At 50.6% G+C, this 15,836-nt stretch overlaps 1 long non-coding RNA gene across 1 annotated transcript; it reads left to right on the top strand.

The window, feature by feature from the left end:
- The first annotated feature begins 281 nt into the window (after positions 1-281).
- On the top strand, positions 282-6,097 carry LOC139704115 (uncharacterized). The gene is made up of 4 exons (XR_011706162.1): positions 282-385; positions 2,178-2,291; positions 4,083-4,196; positions 5,989-6,097. It is a non-coding gene; the product is annotated as an uncharacterized lncRNA (long non-coding RNA).
- Positions 6,098-15,836: the final 9,739 nt, after the last annotated feature.

Raw genomic sequence — 15,836 nt, forward strand, 5'->3', positions numbered from 1 at the left:
AATTGATCGTATGTCCTCTTCTGAGAAGTTTCTGTCCAAGTCCTTGGCCCATTTGTTGATTGGGTTATCTGCTTTTTTGTTGTTTAACTTTTTGAGTTCTTTGTACACTCTAGAGATTAGAGCTCTATCTGATGTTTGAGGGGTAAAAATTGGTTCCCAGGATGTAGGCTCCCTATTCACCTCGCATATTATTTCTCTTGCTGAGAAAAAAACTTTTTCAGTTTGAATTCGTCCCATTTGTTGATTCTTGGTTTTAACTCTTGTGCTATAGGAGTCTTATTAAGGAATTTGGGGCCTGCCCCCACGAGATGAAGATGAGGACCAACTTTATCTTCTGTTAGACGCAGAGTCTCTGGTCTGATTCCTCAGTCTGCCGTCTTGAAAGGTACCTAAACACGCTCCCCGAGGGAAGAAGCCCCTCATCCCTGGAGCCACCATCCCACCTGGGGTTTCTGACAGGAAGAAGCCCAGAGCCCCCACCTCTGCCAGCTGTCAGTAGTTTGGACACCTGGGATCTCCAGGTCCAGGGGTAGCTCCATTCCCACCATTGATAGCAGGCCCCCCAGCCTGGGCAGCCCAACCCACTCAGCCCTTGGTGCTGACAGACGTAGAAATCCCACCGTGGGGGCCCATGCCAGCACCCACACACATTCTGTCATGTATGACTAAAAAAAATAAGTAAAAATTTTTAAAAAAGGTGGCAGACTGGAGCTGTCTACTGCTGAGGCCCTGTGAGTACTGTTGGGCTTTGGGCCCTGGTGAGAGAGTAGGAAGTTCCTACTGGAGTCAGATGGAGGCCCCAGATGTGGGGGAAGGGGGACTGTGAAGTCATAATGGTGTTCATGAGGGTGGCCCCCAAGGGAGCCACTGGCTGCAGAGCCAAGCCTGCCAAGGTGCTGGGAGAGGGCCTGGGAGGAAGGGCCAAGGAACAGTTGGCAGGCTGTGGAAGAGGGGGACACAAATTTGGAGGTAGGAGGGTGTCTCTGGGAGGAGAGAGCAGCGCCCACCCACTTTGGGCGGGGAGGCAGTGCTGGGGTGGTAAGGCAAGGTCTGGCTGAGGCCCACTGATGCCAGAGGCTTGGCCCCTTCCCAGGTAGAGGGGCCCACACATGGGCTGGGGTTGGGGGGCATGGTATAGCTGTCCCAGATGGCCTGGGACTCACCCATCAGAAGGCAGTGGATGTGCTGCGGAGCTTTCTGTTTCTCCCAGTTCAGGTCCTCAGTGGTGACTGGACAGGCCAGTTCCAGAAGTGGTGGCAGCCTCAGAGGTCCCCCCTATTGATGTGACGGCAAAGGAAACTTTCATTTCTGTGGCCTACCCGTATTCCCCATGGATGAGCATTTCTTCCTTGGCAATGGCTGTCCCGCTCTGCCTACAGCCACCTTCTCACACTGGGCCTTCTTTGGCATCCATTTCCCTGCAAATGCCATGATCTTGTTATTTTTTAGTGCTGAGTAATATTTCATTGTGTATAAATGCCACATTTTTAATCCATTCATCTATTAAAGGGCATCTAGGTTGGTTCCACATTCTAGCTATTGTGAATTGTGCTGCTGTAAACATTGATGTGGCTGTGTCCCTGTAGTATGCTCTTCTTAGGTCTTTTGGGTATAATCCAAGAAGGAGAATAGCTGGGTCAAATGGTGGTTCCATTCCCAGCTTTCCAAGGAATCTCCATACTGCTTTCCAAATTGGCTGCACCAATTTGCAGTCCCACCAGCAATGTATGAGTGTACCTTCCCCCCCCCACCCCCCACCCCCGCCCCTGCATCCTCGACAGCACTTATTGTTGTTTGACTTCATAATGGCTGCCTATCTGACTGGAGTGAGATGGTATCTTAGGGTGGTTTTGATTTGCATTTCTCTGACTGCTAGAGATGGTGAGCATTTTTTCATGTATTTGTTAATTGATCGTATGTCCTCTTCTGAGAAGTTTCTGTCCAAGTCCTTGGCCCATTTGTTGATTGGGTTATCTGCTTTTTTGTTGTTTAACTTTTTGAGTTCTTTGTACACTCTAGAGATTAGAGCTCTATCTGATGTTTGAGGGGTAAAAATTGGTTCCCAGGATGTAGGCTCCCTATTCACCTCGCATATTATTTCTCTTGCTGAGAAAAAAACTTTTTCAGTTTGAATTCGTCCCATTTGTTGATTCTTGGTTTTAACTCTTGTGCTATAGGAGTCTTATTAAGGAATTTGGGGCCTGCCCCCACGAGATGAAGATGAGGACCAACTTTATCTTCTGTTAGACGCAGAGTCTCTGGTCTGATTCCTCAGTCTGCCGTCTTGAAAGGTACCTAAACACGCTCCCCGAGGGAAGAAGCCCCTCATCCCTGGAGCCACCATCCCACCTGGGGTTTCTGACAGGAAGAAGCCCAGAGCCCCCACCTCTGCCAGCTGTCAGTAGTTTGGACACCTGGGATCTCCAGGTCCAGGGGTAGCTCCATTCCCACCATTGATAGCAGGCCCCCCAGCCTGGGCAGCCCAACCCACTCAGCCCTTGGTGCTGACAGACGTAGAAATCCCACCGTGGGGGCCCATGCCAGCACCCACACACATTCTGTCATGTATGACTAAAAAAAATAAGTAAAAATTTTTAAAAAAGGTGGCAGACTGGAGCTGTCTACTGCTGAGGCCCTGTGAGTACTGTTGGGCTTTGGGCCCTGGTGAGAGAGTAGGAAGTTCCTACTGGAGTCAGATGGAGGCCCCAGATGTGGGGGAAGGGGGACTGTGAAGTCATAATGGTGTTCATGAGGGTGGCCCCCAAGGGAGCCACTGGCTGCAGAGCCAAGCCTGCCAAGGTGCTGGGAGAGGGCCTGGGAGGAAGGGCCAAGGAACAGTTGGCAGGCTGTGGAAGAGGGGGACACAAATTTGGAGGTAGGAGGGTGTCTCTGGGAGGAGAGAGCAGCGCCCACCCACTTTGGGCGGGGAGGCAGTGCTGGGGTGGTAAGGCAAGGTCTGGCTGAGGCCCACTGATGCCAGAGGCTTGGCCCCTTCCCAGGTAGAGGGGCCCACACATGGGCTGGGGTTGGGGGGCATGGTATAGCTGTCCCAGATGGCCTGGGACTCACCCATCAGAAGGCAGTGGATGTGCTGCGGAGCTTTCTGTTTCTCCCAGTTCAGGTCCTCAGTGGTGACTGGACAGGCCAGTTCCAGAAGTGGTGGCAGCCTCAGAGGTCCCCCCTATTGATGTGACGGCAAAGGAAACTTTCATTTCTGTGGCCTACCCGTATTCCCCATGGATGAGCATTTCTTCCTTGGCAATGGCTGTCCCGCTCTGCCTACAGCCACCTTCTCACACTGGGCCTTCTTTGGCATCCATTTCCCTGCAAATGCCATGATCTTGTTATTTTTTAGTGCTGAGTAATATTTCATTGTGTATAAATGCCACATTTTTAATCCATTCATCTATTAAAGGGCATCTAGGTTGGTTCCACATTCTAGCTATTGTGAATTGTGCTGCTGTAAACATTGATGTGGCTGTGTCCCTGTAGTATGCTCTTCTTAGGTCTTTTGGGTATAATCCAAGAAGGAGAATAGCTGGGTCAAATGGTGGTTCCATTCCCAGCTTTCCAAGGAATCTCCATACTGCTTTCCAAATTGGCTGCACCAATTTGCAGTCCCACCAGCAATGTATGAGTGTACCTTCCCCCCCCACCCCCCACCCCCGCCCCTGCATCCTCGCCAGCACTTATTGTTGTTTGACTTCATAATGGCTGCCTTTCTGACTGGAGTGAGATGGTATCTTAGGGTGGTTTTGATTTGCATTTCTCTGACTGCTAGAGATGGTGAGCATTTTTTCATGTATTTGTTAATTGATCCTATGTCCTCTTCTGAGAAGTTTCTGTCCAAGTCCTTGGCCCATTTGTTGATTGGGTTATCTGCTTTTTTGTTGTTTAACTTTTTGAGTTCTTTGTACACTCTAGAGATTAGAGCTCTATCTGATGTTTGAGGGGTAAAAATTGGTTCCCAGGATGTAGGCTCCCTATTCACCTCGCATATTATTTCTCTTGCTGAGAAAAAAACTTTTTCAGTTTGAATTCGTCCCATTTGTTGATTCTTGGTTTTAACTCTTGTGCTATAGGAGTCTTATTAAGGAATTTGGGGCCTGCCCCCACGAGATGAAGATGAGGACCAACTTTATCTTCTGTTAGACGCAGAGTCTCTGGTCTGATTCCTCAGTCTGCCGTCTTGAAAGGTACCTAAACACGCTCCCCGAGGGAAGAAGCCCCTCATCCCTGGAGCCACCATCCCACCTGGGGTTTCTGACAGGAAGAAGCCCAGAGCCCCCACCTCTGCCAGCTGTCAGTAGTTTGGACACCTGGGATCTCCAGGTCCAGGGGTAGCTCCATTCCCACCATTGATAGCAGGCCCCCCAGCCTGGGCAGCCCAACCCACTCAGCCCTTGGTGCTGACAGACGTAGAAATCCCACCGTGGGGGCCCATGCCAGCACCCACACACATTCTGTCATGTATGACTAAAAAAAATAAGTAAAAATTTTTAAAAAAGGTGGCAGACTGGAGCTGTCTACTGCTGAGGCCCTGTGAGTACTGTTGGGCTTTGGGCCCTGGTGAGAGAGTAGGAAGTTCCTACTGGAGTCAGATGGAGGCCCCAGATGTGGGGGAAGGGGGACTGTGAAGTCATAATGGTGTTCATGAGGGTGGCCCCCAAGGGAGCCACTGGCTGCAGAGCCAAGCCTGCCAAGGTGCTGGGAGAGGGCCTGGGAGGAAGGGCCAAGGAACAGTTGGCAGGCTGTGGAAGAGGGGGACACAAAGTTTGGAGGTAGGAGGGTGTCTCTGGGAGGAGAGAGCAGCGCCCACCCACTTTGGGCGGGGAGGCAGTGCTGGGGTGGTAAGGCAAGGTCTGGCTGAGGCCCACTGATGCCAGAGGCTTGGCCCCTTCCCAGGTAGAGGGGCCCACACATGGGCTGGGGTTGGGGGGCATGGTATAGCTGTCCCAGATGGCCTGGGACTCACCCATCAGAAGGCAGTGGATGTGCTGCGGAGCTTTCTGTTTCTCCCAGTTCAGGTCCTCAGTGGTGACTGGACAGGCCAGTTCCAGAAGTGGTGGCAGCCTCAGAGGTCCCCCCTATTGATGTGACGGCAAAGGAAACTTTCATTTCTGTGGCCTACCCGTATTCCCCATGGATGAGCATTTCTTCCTTGGCAATGGCTGTCCCGCTCTGCCTACAGCCACCTTCTCACACTGGGCCTTCTTTGGCATCCATTTCCCTGCAAATGCCATGATCTTGTTATTTTTTAGTGCTGAGTAATATTTCATTGTGTATAAATGCCACATTTTTAATCCATTCATCTATTAAAGGGCATCTAGGTTGGTTCCACATTCTAGCTATTGTGAATTGTGCTGCTGTAAACATTGATGTGGCTGTGTCCCTGTAGTATGCTCTTCTTAGGTCTTTTGGGTATAATCCAAGAAGGAGAATAGCTGGGTCAAATGGTGGTTCCATTCCCAGCTTTCCAAGGAATCTCCATACTGCTTTCCAAATTGGCTGCACCAATTTGCAGTCCCACCAGCAATGTATGAGTGTACCTTCCCCCCCCACCCCCCACCCCCGCCCCTGCATCCTCGCCAGCACTTATTGTTGTTTGACTTCATAATGGCTGCCTTTCTGACTGGAGTGAGATGGTATCTTAGGGTGGTTTTGATTTGCATTTCTCTGACTGCTAGAGATGGTGAGCATTTTTTCATGTATTTGTTAATTGATCCTATGTCCTCTTCTGAGAAGTTTCTGTCCAAGTCCTTGGCCCATTTGTTGATTGGGTTATCTGCTTTTTTGTTGTTTAACTTTTTGAGTTCTTTGTACACTCTAGAGATTAGAGCTCTATCTGATGTTTGAGGGGTAAAAATTGGTTCCCAGGATGTAGGCTCCCTATTCACCTCGCATATTATTTCTCTTGCTGAGAAAAAAACTTTTTCAGTTTGAATTCGTCCCATTTGTTGATTCTTGGTTTTAACTCTTGTGCTATAGGAGTCTTATTAAGGAATTTGGGGCCTGCCCCCACGAGATGAAGATGAGGACCAACTTTATCTTCTGTTAGACGCAGAGTCTCTGGTCTGATTCCTCAGTCTGCCGTCTTGAAAGGTACCTAAACACGCTCCCCGAGGGAAGAAGCCCCTCATCCCTGGAGCCACCATCCCACCTGGGGTTTCTGACAGGAAGAAGCCCAGAGCCCCCACCTCTGCCAGCTGTCAGTAGTTTGGACACCTGGGATCTCCAGGTCCAGGGGTAGCTCCATTCCCACCATTGATAGCAGGCCCCCCAGCCTGGGCAGCCCAACCCACTCAGCCCTTGGTGCTGACAGACGTAGAAATCCCACCGTGGGGGCCCATGCCAGCACCCACACACATTCTGTCATGTATGACTAAAAAAAATAAGTAAAAATTTTTAAAAAAGGTGGCAGACTGGAGCTGTCTACTGCTGAGGCCCTGTGAGTACTGTTGGGCTTTGGGCCCTGGTGAGAGAGTAGGAAGTTCCTACTGGAGTCAGATGGAGGCCCCAGATGTGGGGGAAGGGGGACTGTGAAGTCATAATGGTGTTCATGAGGGTGGCCCCCAAGGGAGCCACTGGCTGCAGAGCCAAGCCTGCCAAGGTGCTGGGAGAGGGCCTGGGAGGAAGGGCCAAGGAACAGTTGGCAGGCTGTGGAAGAGGGGGACACAAATTTGGAGGTAGGAGGGTGTCTCTGGGAGGAGAGAGCAGCGCCCACCCACTTTGGGCGGGGAGGCAGTGCTGGGGTGGTAAGGCAAGGTCTGGCTGAGGCCCACTGATGCCAGAGGCTTGGCCCCTTCCCAGGTAGAGGGGCCCACACATGGGCTGGGGTTGGGGGGCATGGTATAGCTGTCCCAGATGGCCTGGGACTCACCCATCAGAAGGCAGTGGATGTGCTGCGGAGCTTTCTGTTTCTCCCAGTTCAGGTCCTCAGTGGTGACTGGACAGGCCAGTTCCAGAAGTGGTGGCAGCCTCAGAGGTCCCCCCTATTGATGTGACGGCAAAGGAAACTTTCATTTCTGTGGCCTACCCGTATTCCCCATGGATGAGCATTTCTTCCTTGGCAATGGCTGTCCCGCTCTGCCTACAGCCACCTTCTCACACTGGGCCTTCTTTGGCATCCATTTCCCTGCAAATGCCATGATCTTGTTATTTTTTAGTGCTGAGTAATATTTCATTGTGTATAAATGCCACATTTTTAATCCATTCATCTATTAAAGGGCATCTAGGTTGGTTCCACATTCTAGCTATTGTGAATTGTGCTGCTGTAAACATTGATGTGGCTGTGTCCCTGTAGTATGCTCTTCTTAGGTCTTTTGGGTATAATCCAAGAAGGAGAATAGCTGGGTCAAATGGTGGTTCCATTCCCAGCTTTCCAAGGAATCTCCATACTGCTTTCCAAATTGGCTGCACCAATTTGCAGTCCCACCAGCAATGTATGAGTGTACCTTCCCCCCCCACCCCCCACCCCCGCCCCTGCATCCTCGCCAGCACTTATTGTTGTTTGACTTCATAATGGCTGCCTTTCTGACTGGAGTGAGATGGTATCTTAGGGTGGTTTTGATTTGCATTTCTCTGACTGCTAGAGATGGTGAGCATTTTTTCATGTATTTGTTAATTGATCCTATGTCCTCTTCTGAGAAGTTTCTGTCCAAGTCCTTGGCCCATTTGTTGATTGGGTTATCTGCTTTTTTGTTGTTTAACTTTTTGAGTTCTTTGTACACTCTAGAGATTAGAGCTCTATCTGATGTTTGAGGGGTAAAAATTGGTTCCCAGGATGTAGGCTCCCTATTCACCTCGCATATTATTTCTCTTGCTGAGAAAAAAACTTTTTCAGTTTGAATTCGTCCCATTTGTTGATTCTTGGTTTTAACTCTTGTGCTATAGGAGTCTTATTAAGGAATTTGGGGCCTGCCCCCACGAGATGAAGATGAGGACCAACTTTATCTTCTATTAGACGCAGAGTCTCTGGTCTGATTCCTCAGTCTGCCGTCTTGAAAGGTACCTAAACACGCTCCCCGAGGGAAGAAGCCCCTCATCCCTGGAGCCACCATCCCACCTGGGGTTTCTGACAGGAAGAAGCCCAGAGCCCCCACCTCTGCCAGCTGTCAGTAGTTTGGACACCTGGGATCTCCAGGTCCAGGGGTAGCTCCATTCCCACCATTGATAGCAGGCCCCCCAGCCTGGGCAGCCCAACCCACTCAGCCCTTGGTGCTGACAGACGTAGAAATCCCACCGTGGGGGCCCATGCCAGCACCCACACACATTCTGTCATGTATGACTAAAAAAAATAAATAAAAATTTTTAAAAAAGGTGGCAGACTGGAGCTGTCTACTGCTGAGGCCCTGTGAGTACTGTTGGGCTTTGGGCCCTGGTGAGAGAGTAGGAAGTTCCTACTGGAGTCAGATGGAGGCCCCAGATGTGGGGGAAGGGGGACTGTGAAGTCATAATGGTGTTCATGAGGGTGGCCCCCAAGGGAGCCACTGGCTGCAGAGCCAAGCCTGCCAAGGTGCTGGGAGAGGGCCTGGGAGGAAGGGCCAAGGAACAGTTGGCAGGCTGTGGAAGAGGGGGACACAAAGTTTGGAGGTAGGAGGGTGTCTCTGGGAGGAGAGAGCAGCGCCCACCCACTTTGGGCGGGGAGGCAGTGCTGGGGTGGTAAGGCAAGGTCTGGCTGAGGCCCACTGATGCCAGAGGCTTGGCCCCTTCCCAGGTAGAGGGGCCCACACATGGGCTGGGGTTGGGGGGCATGGTATAGCTGTCCCAGATGGCCTGGGACTCACCCATCAGAAGGCAGTGGATGTGCTGCGGAGCTTTCTGTTTCTCCCAGTTCAGGTCCTCAGTGGTGACTGGACAGGCCAGTTCCAGAAGTGGTGGCAGCCTCAGAGGTCCCCCCTATTGATGTGACGGCAAAGGAAACTTTCATTTCTGTGGCCTACCCGTATTCCCCATGGATGAGCATTTCTTCCTTGGCAATGGCTGTCCCGCTCTGCCTACAGCCACCTTCTCACACTGGGCCTTCTTTGGCATCCATTTCCCTGCAAATGCCATGATCTTGTTATTTTTTAGTGCTGAGTAATATTTCATTGTGTATAAATGCCACATTTTTAATCCATTCATCTATTAAAGGGCATCTAGGTTGGTTCCACATTCTAGCTATTGTGAATTGTGCTGCTGTAAACATTGATGTGGCTGTGTCCCTGTAGTATGCTCTTCTTAGGTCTTTTGGGTATAATCCAAGAAGGAGAATAGCTGGGTCAAATGGTGGTTCCATTCCCAGCTTTCCAAGGAATCTCCATACTGCTTTCCAAATTGGCTGCACCAATTTGCAGTCCCACCAGCAATGTATGAGTGTACCTTCCCCCCCACCCCCCACCCCCGCCCCTGCATCCTCGCCAGCACTTATTGTTGTTTGACTTCATAATGGCTGCCTTTCTGACTGGAGTGAGATGGTATCTTAGGGTGGTTTTGATTTGCATTTCTCTGACTGCTAGAGATGGTGAGCATTTTTTCATGTATTTGTTAATTGATCCTATGTCCTCTTCTGAGAAGTTTCTGTCCAAGTCCTTGGCCCATTTGTTGATTGGGTTATCTGCTTTTTTGTTGTTTAACTTTTTGAGTTCTTTGTACACTCTAGAGATTAGAGCTCTATCTGATGTTTGAGGGGTAAAAATTGGTTCCCAGGATGTAGGCTCCCTATTCACCTCGCATATTATTTCTCTTGCTGAGAAAAAAACTTTTTCAGTTTGAATTCGTCCCATTTGTTGATTCTTGGTTTTAACTCTTGTGCTATAGGAGTCTTATTAAGGAATTTGGGGCCTGCCCCCACGAGATGAAGATGAGGACCAACTTTATCTTCTATTAGACGCAGAGTCTCTGGTCTGATTCCTCAGTCTGCCGTCTTGAAAGGTACCTAAACACGCTCCCCGAGGGAAGAAGCCCCTCATCCCTGGAGCCACCATCCCACCTGGGGTTTCTGACAGGAAGAAGCCCAGAGCCCCCACCTCTGCCAGCTGTCAGTAGTTTGGACACCTGGGATCTCCAGGTCCAGGGGTAGCTCCATTCCCACCATTGATAGCAGGCCCCCCAGCCTGGGCAGCCCAACCCACTCAGCCCTTGGTGCTGACAGACGTAGAAATCCCACCGTGGGGGCCCATGCCAGCACCCACACACATTCTGTCATGTATGACTAAAAAAAATAAGTAAAAATTTTTAAAAAAGGTGGCAGACTGGAGCTGTCTACTGCTGAGGCCCTGTGAGTACTGTTGGGCTTTGGGCCCTGGTGAGAGAGTAGGAAGTTCCTACTGGAGTCAGATGGAGGCCCCAGATGTGGGGGAAGGGGGACTGTGAAGTCATAATGGTGTTCATGAGGGTGGCCCCCAAGGGAGCCACTGGCTGCAGAGCCAAGCCTGCCAAGGTGCTGGGAGAGGGCCTGGGAGGAAGGGCCAAGGAACAGTTGGCAGGCTGTGGAAGAGGGGGACACAAAGTTTGGAGGTAGGAGGGTGTCTCTGGGAGGAGAGAGCAGCGCCCACCCACTTTGGGCGGGGAGGCAGTGCTGGGGTGGTAAGGCAAGGTCTGGCTGAGGCCCACTGATGCCAGAGGCTTGGCCCCTTCCCAGGTAGAGGGGCCCACACATGGGCTGGGGTTGGGGGGCATGGTATAGCTGTCCCAGATGGCCTGGGACTCACCCATCAGAAGGCAGTGGATGTGCTGCGGAGCTTTCTGTTTCTCCCAGTTCAGGTCCTCAGTGGTGACTGGACAGGCCAGTTCCAGAAGTGGTGGCAGCCTCAGAGGTCCCCCCTATTGATGTGACGGCAAAGGAAACTTTCATTTCTGTGGCCTACCCGTATTCCCCATGGATGAGCATTTCTTCCTTGGCAATGGCTGTCCCGCTCTGCCTACAGCCACCTTCTCACACTGGGCCTTCTTTGGCATCCATTTCCCTGCAAATGCCATGATCTTGTTATTTTTTAGTGCTGAGTAATATTTCATTGTGTATAAATGCCACATTTTTAATCCATTCATCTATTAAAGGGCATCTAGGTTGGTTCCACATTCTAGCTATTGTGAATTGTGCTGCTGTAAACATTGATGTGGCTGTGTCCCTGTAGTATGCTCTTCTTAGGTCTTTTGGGTATAATCCAAGAAGGAGAATAGCTGGGTCAAATGGTGGTTCCATTCCCAGCTTTCCAAGGAATCTCCATACTGCTTTCCAAATTGGCTGCACCAATTTGCAGTCCCACCAGCAATGTATGAGTGTACCTTCCCCCCCCACCCCCCACCCCCGCCCCTGCATCCTCGCCAGCACTTATTGTTGTTTGACTTCATAATGGCTGCCTTTCTGACTGGAGTGAGATGGTATCTTAGGGTGGTTTTGATTTGCATTTCTCTGACTGCTAGAGATGGTGAGCATTTTTTCATGTATTTGTTAATTGATCCTATGTCCTCTTCTGAGAAGTTTCTGTCCAAGTCCTTGGCCCATTTGTTGATTGGGTTATCTGCTTTTTTGTTGTTTAACTTTTTGAGTTCTTTGTACACTCTAGAGATTAGAGCTCTATCTGATGTTTGAGGGGTAAAAATTGGTTCCCAGGATGTAGGCTCCCTATTCACCTCGCATATTATTTCTCTTGCTGAGAAAAAAACTTTTTCAGTTTGAATTCGTCCCATTTGTTGATTCTTGGTTTTAACTCTTGTGCTATAGGAGTCTTATTAAGGAATTTGGGGCCTGCCCCCACGAGATGAAGATGAGGACCAACTTTATCTTCTATTAGACGCAGAGTCTCTGGTCTGATTCCTCAGTCTGCCGTCTTGAAAGGTACCTAAACACGCTCCCCGAGGGAAGAAGCCCCTCATCCCTGGAGCCACCATCCCACCTGGGGTTTCTGACAGGAAGAAGCCCAGAGCCCCCACCTCTGCCAGCTGTCAGTAGTTTGGACACCTGGGATCTCCAGGTCCAGGGGTAGCTCCATTCCCACCATTGATAGCAGGCCCCCCAGCCTGGGCAGCCCAACCCACTCAGCCCTTGGTGCTGACAGACGTAGAAATCCCACCGTGGGGGCCCATGCCAGCACCCACACACATTCTGTCATGTATGACTAAAAAAAATAAGTAAAAATTTTTAAAAAAGGTGGCAGACTGGAGCTGTCTACTGCTGAGGCCCTGTGAGTACTGTTGGGCTTTGGGCCCTGGTGAGAGAGTAGGAAGTTCCTACTGGAGTCAGATGGAGGCCCCAGATGTGGGGGAAGGGGGACTGTGAAGTCATAATGGTGTTCATGAGGGTGGCCCCCAAGGGAGCCACTGGCTGCAGAGCCAAGCCTGCCAAGGTGCTGGGAGAGGGCCTGGGAGGAAGGGCCAAGGAACAGTTGGCAGGCTGTGGAAGAGGGGGACACAAAGTTTGGAGGTAGGAGGGTGTCTCTGGGAGGAGAGAGCAGCGCCCACCCACTTTGGGCGGGGAGGCAGTGCTGGGGTGGTAAGGCAAGGTCTGGCTGAGGCCCACTGATGCCAGAGGCTTGGCCCCTTCCCAGGTAGAGGGGCCCACACATGGGCTGGGGTTGGGGGGCATGGTATAGCTGTCCCAGATGGCCTGGGACTCACCCATCAGAAGGCAGTGGATGTGCTGCGGAGCTTTCTGTTTCTCCCAGTTCAGGTCCTCAGTGGTGACTGGACAGGCCAGTTCCAGAAGTGGTGGCAGCCTCAGAGGTCCCCCCTATTGATGTGACGGCAAAGGAAACTTTCATTTCTGTGGCCTACCCGTATTCCCCATGGATGAGCATTTCTTCCTTGGCAATGGCTGTCCCGCTCTGCCTACAGCCACCTTCTCACACTGGGCCTTCTTTGGCATCCATTTCCCTGCAAATGCCATGATCTTGTTATTTTTTAGTGCTGAGTAATATTTCATTGTGTATAAATGCCACATTTTTAATCCATTCATCTATTAAAGGGCATCTAGGTTGGTTCCACATTCTAGCTATTGTGAATTGTGCTGCTGTAAACATTGATGTGGCTGTGTCCCTGTAGTATGCTCTTCTTAGGTCTTTTGGGTATAATCCAAGAAGGAGAATAGCTGGGTCAAATGGTGGTTCCATTCCCAGCTTTCCAAGGAATCTCCATACTGCTTTCCAAATTGGCTGCACCAATTTGCAGTCCCACCAGCAATGTATGAGTGTACCTTCCCCCCCCACCCCCCACCCCCGCCCCTGCATCCTCGCCAGCACTTATTGTTGTTTGACTTCATAATGGCTGCCTTTCTGACTGGAGTGAGATGGTATCTTAGGGTGGTTTTGATTTGCATTTCTCTGACTGCTAGAGATGGTGAGCATTTTTTCATGTATTTGTTAATTGATCCTATGTCCTCTTCTGAGAAGTTTCTGTCCAAGTCCTTGGCCCATTTGTTGATTGGGTTATCTGCTTTTTTTTTGTTTTAACTTTTTGAGTTCTTTGTACACTCTAGAGATTAGAGCTCTATCTGATGTTTGAGGGGTAAAAATTGGTTCCCAGGATGTAGGCTCCCTATTCACCTCGCATATTATTTCTCTTGCTGAGAAAAAAACTTTTTCAGTTTGAATTCGTCCCATTTGTTGATTCTTGGTTTTAACTCTTGTGCTATAGGAGTCTTATTAAGGAATTTGGGGCCTGCCCCCACGAGATGAAGATGAGGACCAACTTTATCTTCTATTAGACGCAGAGTCTCTGGTCTGATTCCTCAGTCTGCCGTCTTGAAAGGTACCTAAACACGCTCCCCGAGGGAAGAAGCCCCTCATCCCTGGAGCCACCATCCCACCTGGGGTTTCTGACAGGAAGAAGCCCAGAGCCCCCACCTCTGCCAGCTGTCAGTAGTTTGGACACCTGGGATCTCCAGGTCCAGGGGTAGCTCCATTCCCACCATTGATAGCAGGCCCCCCAGCCTGGGCAGCCCAACCCACTCAGCACAGACGTAGAAATCCCACCGTGGGGGCCCATGCCAGCACCCACACACATTCTGTCATGTATGACTAAAAAAAATAAGTAAAAATTTTTAAAAAAGGTGGCAGACTGGAGCTGTCTACTGCTGAGGCCCTGTGAGTACTGTTGGGCTTTGGGCCCTGGTGAGAGAGTAGGAAGTTCCTACTGGAGTCAGATGGAGGCCCCAGATGTGGGGGAAGGGGGACTGTGAAGTCATAATGGTGTTCATGAGGGTGGCCCCCAAGGGAGCCACTGGCTGCAGAGCCAAGCCTGCCAAGGTGCTGGGAGAGGGCCTGGGAGGAAGGGCCAAGGAACAGTTGGCAGGCTGTGGAAGAGGGGGACACAAAGTTTGGAGGTAGGAGGGTGTCTCTGGGAGGAGAGAGCAGCGCCCACCCACTTTGGGCGGGGAGGCAGTGCTGGGGTGGTAAGGCAAGGTCTGGCTGAGGCCCACTGATGCCAGAGGCTTGGCCCCTTCCCAGGTAGAGGGGCCCACACATGGGCTGGGGTTGGGGGGCATGGTATAGCTGTCCCAGATGGCCTGGGACTCACCCATCAGAAGGCAGTGGATGTGCTGCGGAGCTTTCTGTTTCTCCCAGTTCAGGTCCTCAGTGGTGACTGGACAGGCCAGTTCCAGAAGTGGTGGCAGCCTCAGAGGTCCCCCCTATTGATGTGACGGCAAAGGAAACTTTCATTTCTGTGGCCTACCCGTATTCCCCATGGATGAGCATTTCTTCCTTGGCAATGGCTGTCCCGCTCTGCCTACAGCCACCTTCTCACACTGGGCCTTCTTTGGCATCCATTTCCCTGCAAATGCCATGATCTTGTTATTTTTTAGTGCTGAGTAATATTTCATTGTGTATAAATGCCACATTTTTAATCCATTCATCTATTAAAGGGCATCTAGGTTGGTTCCACATTCTAGCTATTGTGAATTGTGCTGCTGTAAACATTGATGTGGCTGTGTCCCTGTAGTATGCTCTTCTTAGGTCTTTTGGGTATAATCCAAGAAGGAGAATAGCTGGGTCAAATGGTGGTTCCATTCCCAGCTTTCCAAGGAATCTCCATACTGCTTTCCAAATTGGCTGCACCAATTTGCAGTCCCACCAGCAATGTATGAGTGTACCTTCCCCCCCCACCCCCCACCCCCGCCCCTGCATCCTCGCCAGCACTTATTGTTGTTTGACTTCATAATGGCTGCCTTTCTGACTGGAGTGAGATGGTATCTTAGGGTGGTTTTGATTTGCATTTCTCTGACTGCTAGAGATGGTGAGCATTTTTTCATGTATTTGTTAATTGATCCTATGTCCTCTTCTGAGAAGTTTCTGTCCAAGTCCTTGGCCCATTTGTTGATTGGGTTATCTGCTTTTTTGTTGTTTAACTTTTTGAGTTCTTTGTACACTCTAGAGATTAGAGCTCTATCTGATGTTTGAGGGGTAAAAATTGGTTCCCAGGATGTAGGCTCCCTATTCACCTCGCATATTATTTCTCTTGCTGAGAAAAAAACTTTTTCAGTTTGAATTCGTCCCATTTGTTGATTCTTGGTTTTAACTCTTGTGCTATAGGAGTCTTATTAAGGAATTTGGGGCCTGCCCCCACGAGATGAAGATGAGGACCAACTTTATCTTCTATTAGACGCAGAGTCTCTGGTCTGATTCCTCAGTCTGCCGTCTTGAAAGGTACCTAAACACGCTCCCCGAGGGAAGAAGCCCCTCATCCCTGGAGCCACCATCCCACCTGGGGTTTCTGACAGGAAGAAGCCCAGAGCCCCCACCTCTGCCAGCTGTCAGTAGTTTGGACACCTGGGATCTCCAGGTCCAGGGGTAGCTCCATTCCCACCATTGATAGCAGGCCCCCCAGCCTGGGCAGCCCAACCCACTCAGCACAGACGTAGA

This window comes from Marmota flaviventris, unplaced genomic scaffold, assembly GCF_047511675.1.
Source record: "Marmota flaviventris isolate mMarFla1 unplaced genomic scaffold, mMarFla1.hap1 Scaffold_280, whole genome shotgun sequence".
Classification (NCBI taxonomy): domain Eukaryota; kingdom Metazoa; phylum Chordata; class Mammalia; order Rodentia; family Sciuridae; genus Marmota; species Marmota flaviventris.